At 35.4% G+C, this 22005-nt stretch overlaps 1 pseudogene; it reads left to right on the plus strand.

Moving 5' to 3' along the window:
- The first annotated feature begins 5009 nt into the window (after nucleotides 1-5009).
- On the plus strand, nucleotides 5010-6053 carry LOC139437910 (olfactory receptor 7A17-like; annotated as a pseudogene).
- The last annotated feature ends 15952 nt before the right edge of the window (nucleotides 6054-22005 follow it).

A 22005-nucleotide genomic window follows, 5' to 3' on the forward strand; every position in this document is an offset into this window, starting at 1 on the left:
CCTCCAGGTACCTAAATATCTCAGGGAGAAAAAAGACAAAAGAATTCTTCATTAGTTTTGCTCATGGGAATGATATCCCTAAAGGCACAGAATCTCAAAATGCTTCCACTACACTATCTATGTCTACTTTACTAATCTCTGATGATGAAATAACAAAATTGTGCCTTCTGGACACCTGGTAGCTGGTTCCATCTCTCTGCCCTTTATGGGAGCAAAGCTTCCGACTTCATCTGTCATTCAAGAAAGAATCTACATTGGAGAAATCTAACTCTTCTTTGATCATTTCAAGGTGAATCACAGAATCTTCACAGGTACTGGGGTAATGTGTTATAGCTTAAAGTATCCCTTTTGTTGGTGTTAGCTTGAGAAGTGTAACAAGATATACACATAAAGAAAGAAAGATCATAAAAAGCTTTGCCTATTTAAAAAGCCTGAGTGGAATTAGATAGTGGTCTAGTAAAATATCTTTTTTCTACTATCTGTCACCTCTTTTATTAGAACTTAATCATGGTGCTTTCCTGTCCTGGCAACATCTTCCCTTGTTTTCCTGCAACTTCTTTCTCTATAATTTTTAGGGAAATCAGGTTTTTCATGTTCATCCATATGTGTACATATATATATACATATATATATATATAGTATTTTTATTAGAGAAGTTGTGAAATTATAAAGCAAGCAAGCAAATGTGAAGAATTCCCTTACAACACTTCCATAACATCACCTTAAATTGTTGTAAAACATCTGTTACAGATTTTGTTAATAATAAGGGGATATGGAAAAAAGTAAACCAAAGTACACTATAGACCATAATTAGTGGTAATAGTCTGATGGTGTTATCCATTTTTTTGTTAGTTACTCAACAAACTTTTATTCATCAAATACTTCATGATATGCACTAAATATTCTAGGAGCAAAGAGATGAACAACACTTTGTTCCTTACATTAAAGAGATTATATCTAAATGGGTTTAAAAAAATAGAAATGAGCACATGACATATCCTGAGGTGGCTCTGAAATGCTCCAGAAGGATATCCAAAAATTAGAACTCATCCTATGGAGGATAGTGGAGCTTCACAAGGGACCTGGTAACTGTAATGAGGCTTGAAGGAGGAAGTGGAGTAATTCCAAGAGGTGAAAGGGGTAGAAGCACACCAAGAAGAAATGATAAGGACAAGATGCTGGCATCAAAATAACCATAAGATGTGGGTAGGTTTTAGCAATAGTTGTTAATATCTGTGAACAATGAGAGGCAGGAGATGACAAGTGGAACATGAGTCTTGGTAGATTGGCAGTAACCAGATAACAGAGATCCTTGTGTTTTGTTCACAAAAGGGATATTTATATTTAAAGTTATTGGAGAGTCATTGCGGGGTTTAGAGAAGTTCATGAAATGGCTTCCTCATTACAAAGCTCACTCTGGGTCATTGTGACTATTCCTCTTCTCAAATTCCTGGAGAGATAATTAGCAATGGAAATAACACAGTGGATATTGGAAAGGTGTGGGGAGTGAAACTGTGCGAGGTTGAATAATAATGTATAGAATAATTCACTATTATTTCTTTTGCATTTCACCAATAATTCTGCTTGTTAATAAACTTAACTCTTTAAACTGCCACATTTACAAAAATTTTCAAGGATAGTACAGAGAATTTCCAAAACCATGCATGCACTTTCCCCTTCATTGATAACACCCATCCAGAATAGTGTTTTAAAATTATTTGTCATAAATTCTTAGTCTATTTTTTATAGGGACAGTTTCTCAAACCATCCTTGTTTCTGATGAGCTAAATAGTTTATAGAAGTGCAGGCAGGCATTTTGTAAAATGTATCTTAATTTGGATTTGTCTGATATTTTTCTCATACTAGAATGGGATTATGTGTGCTTAGAGGAAGGCACCAGGTGTGAAGTGCAGTTTTCATCACATCATATCCACGATGCATCCTATTAATGTCAGGTATCACAGTTGATGTTGACTGTGATCAACAGTGTTATGAGTTTCCTCCAGAGTAAAGTTCCTAATGTCTCTGCCTTCCCAGGTGTCACCTTTGGTAAGACATCACTAGAGGAATTCGAGGAGTGGGAGGTATGCTCCACCTCCTTGAGAGAGGAATATATGCATAAATTATTGGAATACTTCCCCATAAGAGCTTTGTTTCTTTTTATTTATTTAGGCAATAATTTATTTGTATCAGGATGGAGTCATGACATTCATTTGATACTTTGGGTGAGCAGTAATACTATTTTATTTATTCCATTCATTATTTTTTCAAATTTTTTTCCCCGTGGGAGCTCTTTCAACTATGCCCTGTGTCTCTCTGATGTACTTTGTTACTGATAGTACTATTTTAGCACCTACTTCCTTTCTGGTACTATAAGATGCTCCAGGCTCTTCTTGTATATGCCTTTCCCCAGTACTAGAATCAGTCATTTCTCCAAGGCACCTCGTACTGTAGAACGGTGCATTAAAAAGCAAGGCCGAAGTTCTACTCCTTTGTTTATTTAATATATTTTAAAAATTATATTAAAGAAGCTTTAGATTACAAAAACGTTACTGAAAAAGTAGAAGCGATTTTTATATTATCACTCCCTCTCCCTCCCCAAATTTTCTACATTTACAACATCCTTCATTATTGTGGTATGTTTACTAAAATTGATGAAAACATACTGAAGCATTGCTACTAACCATGGACTACAGCTTACATTTTAGTTCATACTTTGTCCCACAGAATTTTGTAAGTTATGACAAAATATATAATGGTCTGTATCTGTCACTACAGTGTCATGCATGACAAATCCAATGTCCTGAAAATACCCCTATATTATACCTATTATTCCCTCTGGCATCCCTCAGAACCTCTGGCAGCCACTGCCTTTACATCAATGATAAGAGTTCTTCCATGGTTATAATAATATTGTCCATAGTCAAATAATAAATTTTGCTCTTTAATTCTGGGACATCTAGGGCTTCTCTGTTGAAAGACTAAGGAAATATGTGTGCATGTAAACATATGAATACATATTTCTACATGCAATCCCCTTGATCTATATTAACCTACACGTGCATTCATACTTATGTATCTACCTCTAAATCATTATCACAGAGAAAAGTCTAGCCTCCCTTCTTTACTTATCTGTAAACTTCCACTCCACAATTGGAAGTATATTACCTCACCTGCAACCCATTTGCTTCTTTGATTGACACAGACACAAAAGTAAAAGAACTGTTAACCCATACTCCGGTGGCATATAAATTTATCAAGTAGAGTACAGGGCTTATGTACAGTGTGCATTGATTTCCTTTATCAGATGCTATTCATGTCCAGTATTACTTCTTTCAGCAGCTTTCTCACATCCCCGGAAGAGAGGGCATGTCATCCATTGTAAAACAGTTAGATGGCTTTGAATATTTTGCATGCCATCCTGGGATTCCCTTAACCTTCTAAATGAATTTTTAATTTGTATTCATCGATTTTCACTCTTTGTGTTACAAATGCATAATGTCATGTGTTTACAATTACAGTGTTATACAGAGTACTTTCACGGCTCTAAAAATATCACCTGTGCTTCGTGTATTCACCTCATTTCTCCTCTCACTAAACCCTGTCAACAAGTGATCATTGATTAGTCTGGGTTATTTTGTCTTATCCAGAGGGGAATTTGTATCTTGGTTTATATCACATCTATGTAATGTTTTTACCTTCATTTACTTCAATTTGCAGCAGTCATTTGGGATTCATCCTCCCATTTGTGGATAGATGGAACATTTCCTTTTTAACTCTGAATATATTGCTTTGTATAGGTATAGCACACTGTTTATTCACCTATGGAATGACTTCTTGGTTGTTTACAGATTTTGGAGTTTATGAATATGTCTGCTAGAAACATCCACCGATGGGTATTTGTGTGCACTTAAGTTTTCATGTAAGCCACATATGTACCTAAGAGCACAATTGCAGAATTGTATGGTAAGATGATACTTAGTATTACAAGAAACAGTTCAACTGTCTTCTGCTTCTACCATTTTGTATTCTCACTAATAATGAACAAGAGATTATATTGTGCCACACCCTTACCAACAATTGTTATTTTTAGTGTTTAGGTTTTTAACTATCCTAATAAGCATGCGGTGAAATATTATTGTGGTTTCAAATTTGCAATTTCCTAATGGCAAATGTTGTTGAGCCTCTTTTTGTTTATGCTTAATGTGCCAACATTATATCTTGTTGGTGAGGATTCTGTTTAGTACTTTTGCCAATTTTTAAATTGTGTATTTGCTTTCTTGTTGTTGGGTGTTAAGAGGTATTTATATTTTTAAATACAAAGAATTTATCAGATATGTGTTCTTTCAGTATTTTCCCTAATGCTGTTGATTTTCTTTTCATTCCCTCATCAATTATTTCAGAGAGTAGCAGTTTTATATTTCAATAAAGCCAAAGTTACACATTTTCTTCTCTCTATTTTCATGATTTGGCTATTGGATCAAAACTCTCATCTCCAAACCCTGGTCCCTAGATTTTCTGTATATCTTATTCCAGAAATTTTATACTTTTCATTTGACTTATAAATGTATGATTGACATTGACCACATTTTTTTCAGTAAAATTTGATAATATTAATTTCATGTGAATGTGATGCTACCATTACCAACAAACATTATTTCAACCATTTTCATCAAAGGGTACAAAATTATTGGTTAAAATGTATGCTTAATAAAATAAATTCTAAGACAATTTGTAGTGGAAAATACTGCCATGAGTATATATTTCCAATTATGGACAAGGAGAGCTAGTCCCCAAAATTATTAAGGAGAAGTAGGAAAATTTGTTTTCTCTGACATTTTCCATTAAAGTAAACTAGATCTCCCTCTCTCTCTCTCTATATATATATATATGAGGAATTAATGATTTTAATATATATACATATTCATAGAATTTATGGTCATTTGTGGGTCATTGTTTGTGGCTATATTCTCATTGTTCTGGACTCTTTTAGGAGTTTCATTTGGTACATGGAAAACCAAACACGTGTTTTAGAATTTGTCCTTCTTGGTCTCTCAGATGATACTGAATTGCAACTTCTCATCTTTGGATTGTTCCTGTCCATGTACCTGGTCATCATATTTGGGAACCTGCTAATCATCTTGGCCATCATCACTGACTTCCACCTTCACACACCCATGTACTTCTTCCTCTCCAACCTCTCTTTTACAGATATCAGTTTTACCTCTACCACTGTCCCAAAGATGCTACTGAACATCCAGACAAAGAACAAAACTATAACTTATGAAAACTGCCTCAGCCAGATGTTTTTTTTTCATGCTTTTTGGGCAATTAGAAATCTCCCTCTTGACTATAATGGCTTACGACCACTTTGTGGCCATCTGTCACCCTCTGCACGACACAGTCATCATGAAACCCCAGGTCATTGGCCCTTCTGCTGCTGACATCCTGGTTATTGAGTGCTTTGGTCTCCCTTTTGCATGACTTGATGGTTTTGTGATTATCTTTTTGTACAGAGTTGGAAATGCCCCATTTTTTCTGTGAATTTAACCAGGTGGTCCAACTTGCTTGTTCTGACGCTTTCCTCAATGAACTAGTGCTGTATTTTGAAAGTGGGCTTTTCACTGTTATTCCACTCATTGGAATCCTTTTCTCTTATTCTAAGATTGCATCCTCCATTTTAAGAATTTCAACAAATGGAGGGCAAGTATAAAGCTTTATCAACTTGTGGGTCTCACCTCTCAGTAGTTACCTTGTTTTTTAGTACAGGGCTTGGAGTATATCTTAGCTCTGCTGCTACCCAAAACTTAAGGTCAATTGCAATAGCCTCAGTGATGTACATGGTGGTCACTCCCATGCTGAACCCTTTTATCTACAGTCTTAGAAACAAGGACATAGAGCAGGGCTTAAAAAAAACTGAGAAACATTCTCTCTATAAAAGGACTCTTTATGTAAAGTTTACAAAAATGTTCATAACACAGAGGTCAAACACTGGGAGGTCTAAACCTAGAAACTTTGTAAGTGACTACAGAGATAATCTGTTATTTACCTGATTTTCAGAATTCAATTTCTTTAATTTTTGTATATCAAGGACACCTGTTTCTTCTGAATTATTTTACATCCTGAGATCTTTCTTTGTTTTCCCTGGAATCAGTATTGAAGGCAGAAACTGCTGCTTGGATGTTCAGGAGTAAAATATTTAGCAAAGATACTTTGATACATATACAATTATTGCAGGTTCTGGAGGGATGAAGGTGTACTGAAGTCACTACAGGATGAAAGCAACTCATTGTATTATATGATTTTGTGAAAAATAATCTTACACCACAGGCTGTGGAGCAGATGCCAGAATTTTCAATCATTTACTCCAGAAAGATGTCACATCCCGAAATGGAGACATCATCTGATTTGGTTTACAATAATCACATTCCAACTCCAATTTGCTCCTTTCTTCTGCTCATTTCCAATGATGCAATAAGTGAAATTGTTCTCTACTTAACAGTCCCTGATTCTTCAAAAATTGATGGTCTCAATAATTTATGTGATTCTTCCAGGAATTTAAGATTTTCCTTTAAAAGTTATTTTCATAGGTACTGGAAATTTCCAGGAAATTTCTCTTGGCACTTCCTATAAAAACAGTGCACATTTATGGATCATAAAAGGCAATATGCATGCTTTCCCCATTTACAACTATGTTTTCTTCAATTATTTAACCCAGATAGTAAGACATAACTTCAAGTTTTTATGTAGACCTACTTTGTTCTTTAGGAGAAAGGCTAAGGTGAATGCTTCATCCATCTCTTGACTCAAGGACCATCACTACAACTGGCAAATCAGAATGCCATTTTGGGATTTGTGATTGCTCTGAGCTGGGGGCAGTGTTTGGGGAAAAATTTGTATTCACTTCACATTATTTAGGAAACCTGTGAATTCAGTCTCATTTTTGTAATTTATTAGCTCACAGGTTCAGGCTCTGCTTTTTTTAAGTCATATCCACATCAGAACTGCAATATTCAAAGAAGGATATTTCATTCATGCAGGCTTATAAAATTTCTGTGTTTGATTTCACCATAATCTGAGAATTAAAAATCTTCAGCTTGTCATCTCTGTCTGGAAGTATCTCCTGTGCAAGTAAAAGACCCAGCTCACTCCACATTTCTTGAATCATGTGTCCCAGCAAAATAAACTATCACATAAACCAGTTTTTCAAAATCTTTCTTAGGCACTATCTTTACAGGTTACTGCAAACAATATAGAATGATTAAGTTAAACATTTTGCTTTTTAATATGTCCAAGACAGATATGATGTGGGGAATACGCACCAACCGAATGACTCCTATGGCCACTGAAACCACGTTATAAGGCCGTCTGGGTGTTAGCTCACTCCTACCCTTTTTAAAGCAGGTAATGCAGATTCAACATGGGTCCCACCAATTTGGTTGAAAAGTGAGGGTACTGTGAAATTATTTCCCTCACATTTAGGAAAAATAGATCTTTTGGGGGATGAGTGAGCTTTCTTTTTACTTCTTTTTTGGCTTTTACTTTGAAGTCTTAAATTTTACACCGCAGGCTGTAGACTTGACAGGCTGCAAACAGGTCAAGAACCAATGGAAATGGATTGAAAAAAAAAAAACTCCTGTGCTAGTAAACAGGCTTCTGAATGCATCACTGTGTGCCACAGAACAGGCAGGAGAAGGTAGCAAGGAAATGTTTTACCTGCCACTGCAGCTTTAATATAAAGTTGATGTCTTTTTGGACTTGTAAATTGTTTCTATGCAGTTTATTTTATTTTCATTTAATCAAATAAACAATCGAATTTTCCCATGGGAAAATATATTATAAATCATATTTTTCCAAGTTATACATGCACTAGAGGTTTATGTTTATCCATTGATGTTCTCACTCCCAACAATTTGATAAATTCCCAGATTTCTATCCTATAGGAAAGTTCTTTTGCAATCAGTTCATTTACCAAAAATTTTACCTGTGTGGCTTATTTTCTTAAAGTAGAAATGTCCACCTGTATGATTTATTTTCTTTAAGCAGAAATGTCCAAAAAAACAGAAATCTTTTTTTTTAATTTTGAGAAAAAAAATATAGTAAGTTTGCACACTCATTGTATTGAAGACGTTATAGTTATGCTTTTCAAATAATTGGAAGTATAGAAAACACTGAAAAACATGCCGTCTTAGAAAGGTGATTATTCTTTTATCATCAGGAACACTGTGTGCTCAGGAAGACTCCCCTGAAGTTATTGACTCCACAAATGTGCCCCCTTTCTGCAATCAGTTAGTACTAGTTGAGGACTAGTTAATAGGCATGATACCTGCTAGTTTCCCATTTTCTGGAGTACAGGCTCACAAACCAGAAAGAGGGAGAAAAGCATGCTAAGAGAGAGAGAATGGAAGGAATACCAACGATGTGGAGGCAGTGGCCACTGGCGTTTCTGAGTACAAGAAGAAGGAAATAAGGTGTAACAAGGGGGCATTTTTGGGACTTTGGGAATTGTCCTGAATGACATTATAATGACAGATAAAGGCCATAATGTATTTTGCCATAACCTAACAGAATTGAATGGAAGAGAGTGTAAACTACAATGGAAACTTTAATCCATGCTTAGTGTCAATGATCCAAAATGCATTTGTCAATTGCAATGAATGTACCACACTAATGGAACATGTTCTTAATATGGGAAAAAATGTGGTCTGTGGATAGTAGAGCATATGGGAATCCCCTATATATTCTCAGTAATGTTTTATGTAATTGAAGTGTCTTTTAAAAAAATTAAGAATTGAAAAGACAAAAAATAAAATAAAATAAAAGAGCCATCCCATCCTACTGACCTTCCACCATATCATGTAATCACAAAGGTGGATGACAAATTTACTTATACTTTGAGTGTAATTAAGGAGAGAGGGTGATTGTGTTTCTAACAAATCTCCTAAGAATCTTTTCTGTTTCCTTACTAATATACCTCATTGGTTCATAGTTCCATAAGAAAAAAAAATAAGCATATGTTATGAGTGAGTGATGGAGACTGTTTCAAATCTGCTATGTTCTTCTAGATCTTAATTACTTCAAAATTCTTGCATCTCATATTTTTCTCTCAGAAAAAAAAAGGATTTTTCTAGTTTTATTAGTAGAATGATGCTCTTCTCCAGGACCCTAAAAAATGTGGAAACAATAATGATTCAATCTAGCTGAGAGTATAAATCTGCTCTCATCAAAATCTAAATTTATTACTGAAGAATCTATAAATGGCTTCAAGAAATAGAAATCAGCAAATTGTCTTCTATCTGTGAAAATTAAGTACTGTTTAATGTTTTGTTTAAGGGAAAACTTGAAGAGAGTCCTTGAATATTGATTTCTGCTAAGGAAACTTCTATAAATTGAGTGAAGGAAAAGCACCAGGTTACAGAGGGAAATATTTTATTTTTGCTGGAGAAGTGGGAGACTTGATTGCTGATTGAAAGCCATGAAATGTATGTTAGATAGAAGGAGGAGAAGACTCACTGTCAGTGATCTCTGTTCTGTTCAATTGTATTATCTTGTGCATTCTATACATGAACTATTGTGATTAGTAATCAAAGAAAATGTGGCATTGGTGTGGAAAAAGTGGCCATGGTTGCTGCTGAGGGTAGGAAGTGGGAGGAAGAGATGTGATGTGGGGGCATTTTCGGGGGTTGGCGTTGTCCTGGGTGGTGCTGCAGGAACAGTTACCAGACATTGTATGTCCTCCCATGGCCCATTGTGTGGACTATGGGAGAATGTGGGCTGTGGTGTGGACCATTGATCATGAGGTGCATTGGTGCTCAGAGATGTATTAACCAAGTGCAGTGAATGTCTCATGATGATGGAGGAGGTTGTTGTTACAGGGGAAGGAGTGGGGTGAGGGGGGTATGTGGGGACCTCATATTTTTTGAATGTAACTTTAAAAATATATAAAGACAAAAATAAATAAATAAATAAAATTAAATAAAATAAAATTTTTGAAAAATGTAAGAGGTTCCAACATATCCCACACCTCGCCAACCCCACTACTCCCATATCAACAAACTCCTTCATCATTGTTGCACATCCATTACATTTGGGGAATATATAAGATGAATTTTTAAATTAAATAAATTGTAGTTTTTCAGAACATTCATGCAGAAAATACAGGACTTCACTATAGCACCCCACCACCAAACGCTCCCATTGGTATGAAACATTGATTACAACTGATGATAGCACCATTGTATAATGTCCTATATTTTTACAATAGTAGACAGAATTTAATGAAGGAGTCTATGTTCTAGACACCATAATAAGCAAATTATATGAATTACTCCATTTAAAACACCCAATAAAAATGCCTGTGAAATATATCCAATGGTTATTATTATTAGCAGCCTATAATTACCTTTTATAAAACATGCCATACATTAGCTATAATACATGAAAGAACATTCTTAAACTTGCATTATTAATTGTAGTCTTTTGTCTAAAAAAAGCTCACTGTGTTTCATGTTATCATAAAATCTTTTATATTTACTTTTATTTTTTACTAATAACCTATGCAACCTAAAGTTTTGCCTTTTACCTATATAATTCACTGCTGTTAATTATCCTCTAAATAATGTGCTACCAAAATGACAGCCTTTTTAACAAACAGCTCCCAGTCCTCTTTTCAATCTTCCAATGGCCTTCCTTGTTCTTAGCATAAAGATCAAAGCTGTAAGTTAACTACACCATCAGTTCAATCTGACCAGGGACTATCTCATCTCACATCTTCTCCCTCCTAATTCATTTCCGGTGATTCTATTTCCACCCTGTACCTGGCAACCTCAGGGCCTTTGCTAAGGGTATCACAATGTTTGTAAATATCTTTTCTACTTCTCTTCCCCTTTCCCTTGCCTACTCCTAAGGGCCAGTTTCTGCACTACTCCTGCTCATTCTCCAGGTACCTTCTCTTGTTTTCCTTTTTCCCTACTTGCTATAACCAGGTGTACACATTCCCCTTCATTCTCTCATTGCACCATTAATTCCCTTCACAGTACAATGCCATGCAATCATCTTTTCGACTAGATTCATGAAGACAGCTTGAGGATCTATTGTATTCACTTATATATATACACAAAACACAATACTTTAAAGATACTAATATCATCTATGTTGAGTAAATGAAGGAAAGTACCCCATGTTTACTGGATGTGTGCTTCCGAGGTCTATATCCCCTAAACCCTGGTAGCCCACGCTGCAGAGACTCACATACATTGAGTCTGCAATACCACGGACTTCCCATTCCTGAATCCACTGGGCCCTGAGGTTTGTCTGAGGTCCTTGATTACCCTAGCCCTCCACGTTTTTTTGTTTCTGTTTCTTTTTTTTTTTTTTCTCTTTGAGCTTGGAGCAGTGTACCAGCTGACTTGGGGAGAGTCTGGGAAGAAAGGAGAGGTGAATCTGCTGAGAAAGCCCAATTTCCTAAACGTCCTGGGATAGGAAACTTGTCTAGGAGAAGGTGGAGTCAGAAAATCAATTAGACCTCCCCTAGCACACCTAAGGGGGAGGGACTGTAGGACGTGCTATACAAACTTCCAATAGCATGTTTGGGGTTTCTGCTGAGGTGTAGGTGCTCTCACGCTGGAAATAACGAGTCATTGTCTTCTGTGTTGAGTTGGTTCAAAAAGGACCCAATTGAGTCTCCTACTGGACATTTCATGCAGCTTTCCTGCTACCCTGGGAGAGAGAGAAGTGAAGAAGGGAAAAAAGGGGAATGTCAGATCCCTGAGCATGTTATTTAACTGCAAAGAGAAATCCTAGCTTGAAACTTTGTTTCTTTTTTTTTTTTTTTTTTGGTGTGGTTGCTACTGCTGCATTGTTTCATGGTCTTTTCTTCCATTTTATCCCCCAAGGTCATTTTTCATTTATTGACTTTTTTTCTCTTTTTATATTTGCTTGCTTGCTTCATCCCCTTTTCTTTGTCCCCCCCCCCCTTTTTTCTTCTTTCCCACTTTTTCTTCTTTTTTTATTTTATTTTCTTTATATATTAGGTTCTGCAGGGGGCACGTCACATTTGCTGTGTTTCCAGATGCTCCATTTCCTCTTTTCTGTGTGTATTGATTTTGGCCACCTACACTCTGCCCTTTCCTTTACATCTTCCTATCCTCAATCATCTACTCTTTCTCCTACATTCCACTGTACTTTCTTTGATCCCCAAATTGTCTGACTTTTTATTTCTAATACCTTTGTTCTGTTTTCTGTGTTTTATCCACACTTTATATTATTGTCTTTATTTCTCTTTCCTTCTCTCATGATAACACTGGCCTTTCAATTCATACTATGTTCCTCCCCATATTCAGTTGACTGTCTCATTATAGGTACTATACTTACAGCTATAACTCTACACAACTTACATGAGAATAATATCCATTCTCCTAGATCTCACCTTGTTGCCCTGTTAACATTTATTACCAGTATCATTTTATACATTATTTTTTCTTACTCAATGTGCTTTCCCTGGCCCTAATATTTTCCTTCAAAGTGAACTTAGCCAGGAATAAGAAAAGAGAGTAAGAAGAACAAAGTATAAAAGAGAAGATATAACACTTTTGATAGAACAACAACTAATTAATCCCCAAGAATAAATAAAGAAGCTAAGGAACTGAAAAAACCCATCAAGATAAAATGATGACCAGAAAGCAACAAAAAAACTACAAAATAAACCAATAATCAGGAAAACATGGCCGAATCCAATCAACAAACTAAAACCAGGAAGAGGAGCAGAACATCAGACTAGTAATTAAAGCTCTCAAAAAATAAATTAGAGACCAACTTAATGAAGTAAAAGAAGAGATTAACAAAATGAAGAAAACACTGAGAGAATTCAGAAGAAATTGCAGTCATACACAAAATGATTACAGACATGATGGTGATGAACACCACAGTTGAAGAAATCAAAAATACACTCTCAGCAAAAAGCAGCAAATTAGAAGAGGCAGAGGTGAGAATTAGTTGACATGGAAGACAGTACATCGGAAATCAAAACACATAGTAGAACTGATCAATAAAAAGATAGAAAAAATCCAGCTGGGTCTTAGGGACCTGAATGACAATGCAAAACACACAATCACATGTATTATAGGCACCCCAGAAAGAGAAGAGAAGGGAAAGGGAACATAAGGGCTGTTGGAGGAAATAAAGACTGACTTCCCAAATCTACTGAGCAAGATGGATGTACATGTCCAGGAAGCACAACACACCCCAAACACCATAAATCCCAATAGGCCTATCCAAGTCATATTCTTGTCAAATTATCCAATGCTCAAGATAAAGAGAAGATTTTAAAGCAGCATGAAAAAAAGAGAAACAGCACATACAAGGGCGGTGCCATGAGTTTAAGTGCTAATTTCTCATCTGAAACCATGGAGACAAGAAGGCAGTGGTGTGAAATAGTCAAGGTACTAAAAGAAAAAAATTTCCAACAAAGAATACTCTACCCAGATAAGCTAGCATTCAAAAATGATGGAGAGTACAAAATATTCGCAGATAAACAGAAATTAAAAGTGTATGCCAACAAGAACCCAGTCCTTCAAGAATAACTAAAGGGAGTTCTGCAGAAAGAAAGAAAAAAACAGGAAACGCAGAGTTGGAGGAGAGTGTAAGAGCAACAAAAAAGACAAAAGAGAAGAAAAAAAATTAACAAACAGAAGCCCAAAGAAAATATGGGTAACATAAATAATTCCTTGAAAGTAATAACATTGAATGTCAATGGATTAAACTCACCTGTCAAAAGACTCAGACTTTCAGAAGATTGGGTAAGGAAATATGACCCATCTATATTATGTTCACAAGAAACACATCCTAGATCCAGGGATTCAAGGAGGTTGAAATTGAATTGCTGGAAAACAATTTTACAAGCAAACAATAACCAAAAAAGGCAGGAGTAGCTATATTATTATCAGAAAAAATAGACTTTAAATGCAAAACAATTGTGAGAGACAAAGACAGATACTACATATTAGTGAAAGGGATAATCTTTCAAGAAGACTGAACAATCATAAGTATTTATGCTCCTGACAAGGTCACTTCCAAATATGTGAGGCAAACACTGGAAAAACTAAGTGAAAGAATAGATGCCTCTACAATTATAGTGAGGGACTTTAATACACCACTATCAACTTTGGACAGGACATCTCAAAAGAGAATCAATAAAGAAACAAAAACTTTGAACAGTGTATTAGAGGAGATGGACGTAATAGATATATACAGATCATTACACCTGAATATAGTAAGATATATATTCTTCTCAAGTGCACATGGATCATTCTCCAAGATAGACCATATGCTAGGCCACAAAGAAAGGCTCAATGAATTCAGCAAAATCAAAATCATACAAAATAAGTTTTCTGACCACAGTAGAGTGAAGCTGGAAATCTGCAAGGGCCAGAGGCCCAAATTCGTAACAAGAAATGGAAAGTAAACAGCATATTGTTAGAAAAACTGTGGGTCAAAGAGGAAATCTCAAAAGAAATTAATAATTACCTTTAAAGTAATGAAAATGATAACACAACATCCCAAAACTTATGGGATGCAGCTGAAGCAGTACTGAGAGGGAAATTTTTAGCCATAAATTCATACTTCAAAAAAGAAGAAAGAGCAAAAATTGAAGAACTAACTACACATTTGTAGGAATTAGTAAAAAACAAACAAACAACACAGTAACCCCACAGGAAGAAGAAAGAAAGAAAGAAAGAACAAAGATAAGAGCAGAACTAAATGAAATAGAAAATAAGAAAATCCTTGAAAAGATAAACCAAACCAAGAGCTATTTCTTTGAGACGATCAGTTAAATTGACAAATCCTTAGCTAGACTTACAAAGAAAAAAGTAGAGAAGATGCAAATACACAAAATAAGAAATGAGAAAGGAGATATCACCACTGACCCCACAGAAATAAAGACAATCATTAACAGGTTACTTTAGAAAACTACATTCCAACAAAAAACACAATTCAGAGAAAATTCACAAATTCCTAGAAACACAGAAACAGCCTCTATTGATGAAAGAAGAAAGTGACGATCTCAACAAACCAATCACAAGTAAAGAAATAGAATCAGTCAATAAAATCCTCCCAACTAAGAAGAGCCCTGGGCAAGACGGCATCACAGGTGAATTTTCCAAAACATTCTGGAAAGAACTAACGGCAAGCTTGCTGAAACTCTTCCAAACATCAAAATAGAAGGAACATTGCCTAACTCATTCTATGATGCCAACATTACCCTAGTCCCAAAGCCAAACAAAGACACCACAAAAAAAGGAAAATTAGAGACCAATTTCTCTAATCAACCTATACGCAAAAATGCCCAACAAAATACTTGCTAACCGCATTCAACAACACATTGAACAAATTATACACCATGACTAAGTGGGGTTCATAACGGGTATGCAAGTATGGTTCAACATAAGAGTATCAATCAATGTAAAACACCATGTAAACCGATTTGAAGGAAAAAAAAACATGATGATATCTACAAATGCAGAAAAAGTATTTGACAAAATACAGCACATATTCTTGAAAAAACACTTCAAAAGATCGGAATACAAGGAAATTTTCTGAATATTATAAAGAATATATGAAAAATCCACAGCCAACCTCATTTACAATGGTGAAATCCTAAAATCTTTCCCTCTAAGATCAGGAACAAGACAAGGATGCCCACTATCACCCCTTCTATTTAACATTGTCTTAGAAGTACTTGCTTGAGCACTGTGGCAAGAACCAGATATAAAAGGCATTCAGATTGGAAAGGAAGAAGTCAAAATTTCGTTATTTGCAGATTGCATGCTCTTATATATAGAAAACCCTGAGAAGTCTACAATAAAGCTTCTAGAACACATAAGTGAGTTAGTAAAGTCACAGGTTATAAGATCAATGTGCAAAAATCAGTAGCATTTCTGTACACTAATAATGAGCAAACTCAGGAGGAGATCAAGAAACAAATACCATTTAAAATCGTTAATAAAAAAATCAAATACCTATGAATAAATTTAACTAAAGATATAAAAAACTTATACACAAAAAACTATACAACACTGTTCAAGGAAATCAAAGAAGACCTAAATAAATGGAAGAATATTCCCTGTTCATGGATAGGAAGACTAAATATTATTAAGACGTATATCCTACCAAAACTGTTCTACACATTCAATGCAATCCCAATAAAAAGCAACACAGCATTCTATAATGAACTAGAAAAACTAGCTATGAAATTTATTTGGAAAGGAAAGAGGCCCCGAATAGCCAAAGACATATTGAAAAAGAAAAATGAAATGGGAGGAAATGCACTAATTTCCTTCAAAATATACTACAAAGCTACAGTACTGAAAAGAGCATAGCATTGGCACAAGGAGAGACACACTGACCAATGTAACCAAATTGAGAGTTCTGCTATATATCCTTATATATACAGTCATATAATATTCGATAAAGCCACCAAACCTTCTCAAATGGGAGAAAAGGCCTATTCAACAAATGATACCTGGAGAACTGGATATCCATGTGTAAAAGAATGAATGAGGATTACCAACACACATCTTATACAAAAATAAACTCAGTATAGGTCAAAGACCTAAATATAAGAGCCAAGACCATAAAGACTTTGGAAAGCAGTGTATGGAAGCACGTACAGTAAATTGTAATAGGAAATGGCTTCATGAACTTCACACCAAAAGCACGAGCAGCAAAAGAACAAATAGATACATGGGACTTCCTCAAAATTAAAGCCTTCTGCACCTCAAAGGAGTTTGTCAAGAAAGTGAAAAGAGAGCCTATACAATGGGAGAAAATATTTGTTAACCATGTATCTGATAGGAGACTTACAATCTGTGTATATGAGAACTCCTGTATCTTAAAAATAAAAAGACAAACAACTCATTTAAAAAATGGGAAAAAAGATTTAAACAGACACTTCTCCAAAGAAGAAATAAAAATGGCAAAAAAGCACATGAAAAAATGCTCCAATCTCTAGCTATTAGGGAAATGCAAATCAAAACTACAATGAAATACCATCTTACTCCCATAAGATTAGCAGCTATGAAAAAAACAGAAGACTACCAATGCTGGAGAGGATGTGGAGGATTCGGAACACTCATACACTGCTGGTGGGAATGAAGAAGGAACCATCCATTCTGGAGGACACTTTGGAGGTTTCTCAAAACTATCCATATATTTTCCATATGATCCAGCAATTCGAATGCTGGGTATATACTCAGTAGAACTGAAAACAAGGACAGAAACCAATATATGCACATCAATGTTCATAGCAGCATTGTTCACTATTGCCGAAAGTTGGAATCAACCCAAATGTCTATCAACAGGTGCCTGGCTAAATAAAATGTGGTATATGCATACAATGGAATACTACTCAGCTTTAAGAATGAATACACTACAAACTCATGTGATAACATGGATGAATCTTGAGAACCTTTTGTTGAGTGAAGCAACCCAGGCATTGAAGGACAAATACTACATGACCTCAATGATATGAAATAAGTAAACCAGTCTGCCTCAGAGAGCTAGAGAATGGATGATAGGCTTAAAAGAAATTGGGGGGTAGAGGAAGGATGTAAGCTGACACCTACATGGGTGAATTCTATGATAAGCTGGAGGGAAGTATTTGTACAGGAAGGCATAAAATGGGGGCATACAGATACCTTTGGGTGGGGCTTTGTGGGCTTGAAGGGGTCTAGGGGTGGGAGGAGGGATTAATATTGCCCAATAAATTGACGGGAGTTTGGGGGACCATATGAACATAGGAGATTGTCAGACATTTGGTTGAGAGTATAATGCTGAGAAAATTTTTTCAAAAATATAATAATGAAGGTTACCTATTTAACATGCTTAAAAGGGATAATCTGACACAGGACAGGCTTCTAGAGACTGTGAGTGCTCATTTTGTAATAGTATGTTATATCATTGGATAGAGACCCATATAATGAGAGTGAAGGTATACCCACATCCTGGGGAGGACTGATGTTTTCAGATAGAGGAATTGTATCTCTCAAGAGAAATGGTGGCTCCCAGTACTTTAGGGCAGTCGAGCATGTCAAGCCCTCAGCATTGTTGCAAGTATCTCTGAACATGTCCCTTCAATCAATGAAGATTGACTGTCACTGTGGGCCCTGAGGGGAGGGGGAAAGAGGTATTGAATAGATGGACTCCATATTCTATTTGTCAGCCAAACAGGTGTTGATGCAATGTACAAGAAATCTGTTGGATTCTATAAATCATTGTGTTTAGAGTAAAAGCTTACATTTATCAGGCCCTAAATGTACAATTCAATGTACTAAAAGAGCTAATATCTCACCAAAGACGGTGGCTGATCTCTGTGAGGGTTCAGCCTTCCCACCCCCCTCTTAAGTTTCCATGGTTCTAGCTTCTTCTGATCTCACTTGTTGATGGGCATAGGATGATTTCTCTTCCCGGATCTTTTCCCTTTGAGCTTTCACCTTTCTGTCACATGTCACAATCAAAATGATGAAATTCTCTCGTCTTCTATATCTATGAATCTCTCTGTGTATCTTCTTGAGTGAGTGTCCATTTATACAGGGCACCAAGGGGGCAGGAACTCAATGCTGAGTCCTACTAATGATATGTTCAATCAAAGCCCTAACCTTGATGTAATCAAGTAAGTGTAAAATCATTGAATTTAAATCAGTCAAAGGATATAATATGCAGAGAAACAGACCAGTTTACAAACATAACTTGATAAAGATCTCTTTTTTTAAAATTTATAAATAATATCCACCTGCCACACAGGCCTTTAGGGATTTCATTCCCATGAACCTCATTAATGAAATATTCTTTATTCTCTCTGCTCCATAAGATATTTACTTCTCTGGAGGTAAGAAAGAAAATCACAATGCAAATTTGTGCCAGTTTTGGCCCTTTGGAGAAAGACATGGAACTCCATTTCTATCTCTTATCCCAGTGAACACCTTCCTTCCCAGGAGGAAGTCACCTTTCTTGAGATGTGAATGCTAGTAATACAAAGTTTCCCAAAATGGTTTCTCTATCACTGTTTGTGAAGGAGATTCTGTGTACTCTAATATATCTTATTGTTTCCAATCTGTCTCCTCTGAAGTCATGGGACTTCCCTCTCTCAACAGGATTTCCTTTCCTCTCACTACTTCTCCATTCTCCCAAAACCATGGCAATATATGTTCGACTCACTCAATCATTTTTTTTCTCATTCGTTCAAGAAATATTTATTCAACAATACTGTATGAAAAATTGTAAGCTATGTTCTGGGAATGAATGGAAGAGTAAGATATTTTGTTTTGCTGAAACTGCTCAGTCTTTATAAGGCAAGACAAGCAAATAAATAAATGCAACACCATGAGATGGAAGTGGAGTTCTCCTGAAATGCATTTCCATATAAATCAGGATCAGCTTTTCCATTTATGCTAAAAAGGCTCTTAGGATGTAGATGGGAATTACATTGATGCTATAGATAACTTTAATTTGTACAGACATTTTAGCAATTTTAATTCTCTAATCATTAACACAGATTGCCTTGTCATTTACTTAGCTCTTTTCTAATTTCTTGTACCATTTTTCTAAAGTTTTCATTGTGCAACCCGTTTAGTTGAAATTATTCCTAGGTATTTTGTTCTTTTTGATGATATGGTAAATGGATTTTTTAATTGCCCATTTAAGAATGTTCTTTCTGGTATATGAAACACAAGAAATTTTTGCACTTTGATCTCTTAGGTTTCATTTGGATCCATTGATTTATGAGCTCTAGAGTTTTCTTGGGGAAGCTTTGTCATGTTCTATATAAAGTATCATCACATCTCTTAAAAGAGATCGTTTTACTTCTTCCTTTCTAACTTGGGTACATTTTATTTAGTTTTATGGCCTAATTTATTAATTTCCAGTACAATACTGAATAGCAATGTTGAAAGCAGTCATCTTTGTCTTGTTCCAGACCTCAAGGGGATGGCTTTCACCTTTCAGCTTTGAGGATAAGATTACATGTCTTTTTACAGGTTTGATTTATCCTGCTTAGGAGGTGATTTCTATTCTTATTTTTATAAGTGTATATATCATGAAAATGTGATGGAATTTATCACTCACACTTTCAGTATCAATTTAGATTTTTACGTGATTTTCATCTTCATTGGTTTAATGGGTTATGTTACATTGATTTTCTTAAGTCCAACATCCTTGTATGCTGAGATAAATCACATTTTGTCTTGGTGGGCAAATTCTTTTAATATTCTCTTGAATTTTACATGCTAGTTTTTTTGAGGGTTTTTGCTTCTATATTTATAAGAGAAAGTGATATTTCATTTTTCTTTTTTAATTTGTTATCTCTTATGCAGTTTTGGTATCACAATAACTTTTGCCTAATAGAATGACTTTGGAAGCTATATTTATCTTGACTTCAAGTTGGAAGTTTTGAGAAATATTGTAGATACATCTTTGAATATTTCATAGATTTCATTATGGAAGCTGTCTGATCCTTGACTTCTTATTTTGGGAGGTTACTGATAGCTAATTGAATTTCTTTACTTGTTATATCTTTGTTGAGATCTATTTCTTTTCAGTCAACTTAAATATATTGCATGTTTCTAGGAATTGTTCCGTTTCTTCTACATTTTCTAGATTGTTAGAGACAATTGTTCACAGTTGTTATTCATAATCTCTTTAATGTCAGCAAGATCTAGCAACATCCCCGATTTCATTTTTGATTTTGGTAATATCTATCCTCTTCATTTTTTCTTTTTCAATTTAAATGAACCTTTATTATTTTATTGATCTTTTCCTAGAAACAACTTCATTGGTTCACTTAATTGTCTTATTCTATACTCTATTTCATTTCTCATCACTTAAATCTACATTATTTCCTTCCTTACACAAGATTTAAGTCCAGTTTGCCCTTCTTTTTCTATTTCCCAAAAATCTGTAGACTATTGATGTGTTATTTTTTAAACTGAGGATTCACACATTTAAATTTCACTGAATCTTTTAAATATATTCCAAATGTGGCCTAGTAGAATGAATTGTTTTATCTACAATATAATAATATGGAGTGTGATATGTACTGGATTTCAAATGCCAGCTGCAGTTTTGAGAGACTGCCATCATTGAAGAATTTGAGATTCTATATTAATGAATAGGTTTCATAAGAAAATGTACTAAAAATTTCTCATAAGTGGAAACTTTTGTAAAAGATTCCTGTATAAAAGACAGATCCTTGGAAATATAGTGGCATTGTAAATGTTAACAGTAAACAAAAATTTAATCAATTACAGGTATCAAAGGCACACTGCTCATGATCATGGAGCTACAGGTGGGAAAGCCCTCTGAATGAGGATCCAGCATGCTGTCTGTAATCACAGCACCTGTGTGGCCTTAAAGGCTCTAGGTACACAATTTAACATTAAATGGTTTTAGCTTGCCAAATTCAAAATAATGTAAAATGTGAATCCTCTCTTTTCCACTGAGACCTCCATGAATTCACACAAATATGGGCTCAACAAATTAAACAGATCACAATTTTAAAAATCAACATATCAATGCTATAATTTCTTCCATTGCTAGAATCACAATAAGTCTATAGTAAGATACCAGTAAATCTCCTTCAGTCCATAGTTCATTCCCCAATCCTGGGGATTCTGGAATCGTGATGTCTACTCCAACTCTAATTGATAGGGGGCTGTGATCCATTAGGGCTGATGGATGGGACTCTCTTGTTTTCAGTTGTAGACTCTCGATTCCTTGGTGTGGAAGTTGTCCAACATCACCTCTTCCCTGTTGTCCTGGGTGAGGACAATGGACAGGAGAGTGGTTTTTGCAACCCTGCTGAGGCTCAGTCCCCAGCTGGTACATGGACAGCCCAAAGATTTGAGTCTCTTGGATGTACATACACCAACTCTACTGCTAATTATGGGTTCAACTATAAGTACAGAAAAGCTGTGTATAGGGAATGTGGAGTTAGTGATCACTGAATATTATATT

The sequence above is a fragment of the Dasypus novemcinctus genome, chromosome 30 (assembly GCF_030445035.2).
Source record: "Dasypus novemcinctus isolate mDasNov1 chromosome 30, mDasNov1.1.hap2, whole genome shotgun sequence".
Lineage (NCBI taxonomy): Eukaryota > Metazoa > Chordata > Mammalia > Cingulata > Dasypodidae > Dasypus > Dasypus novemcinctus.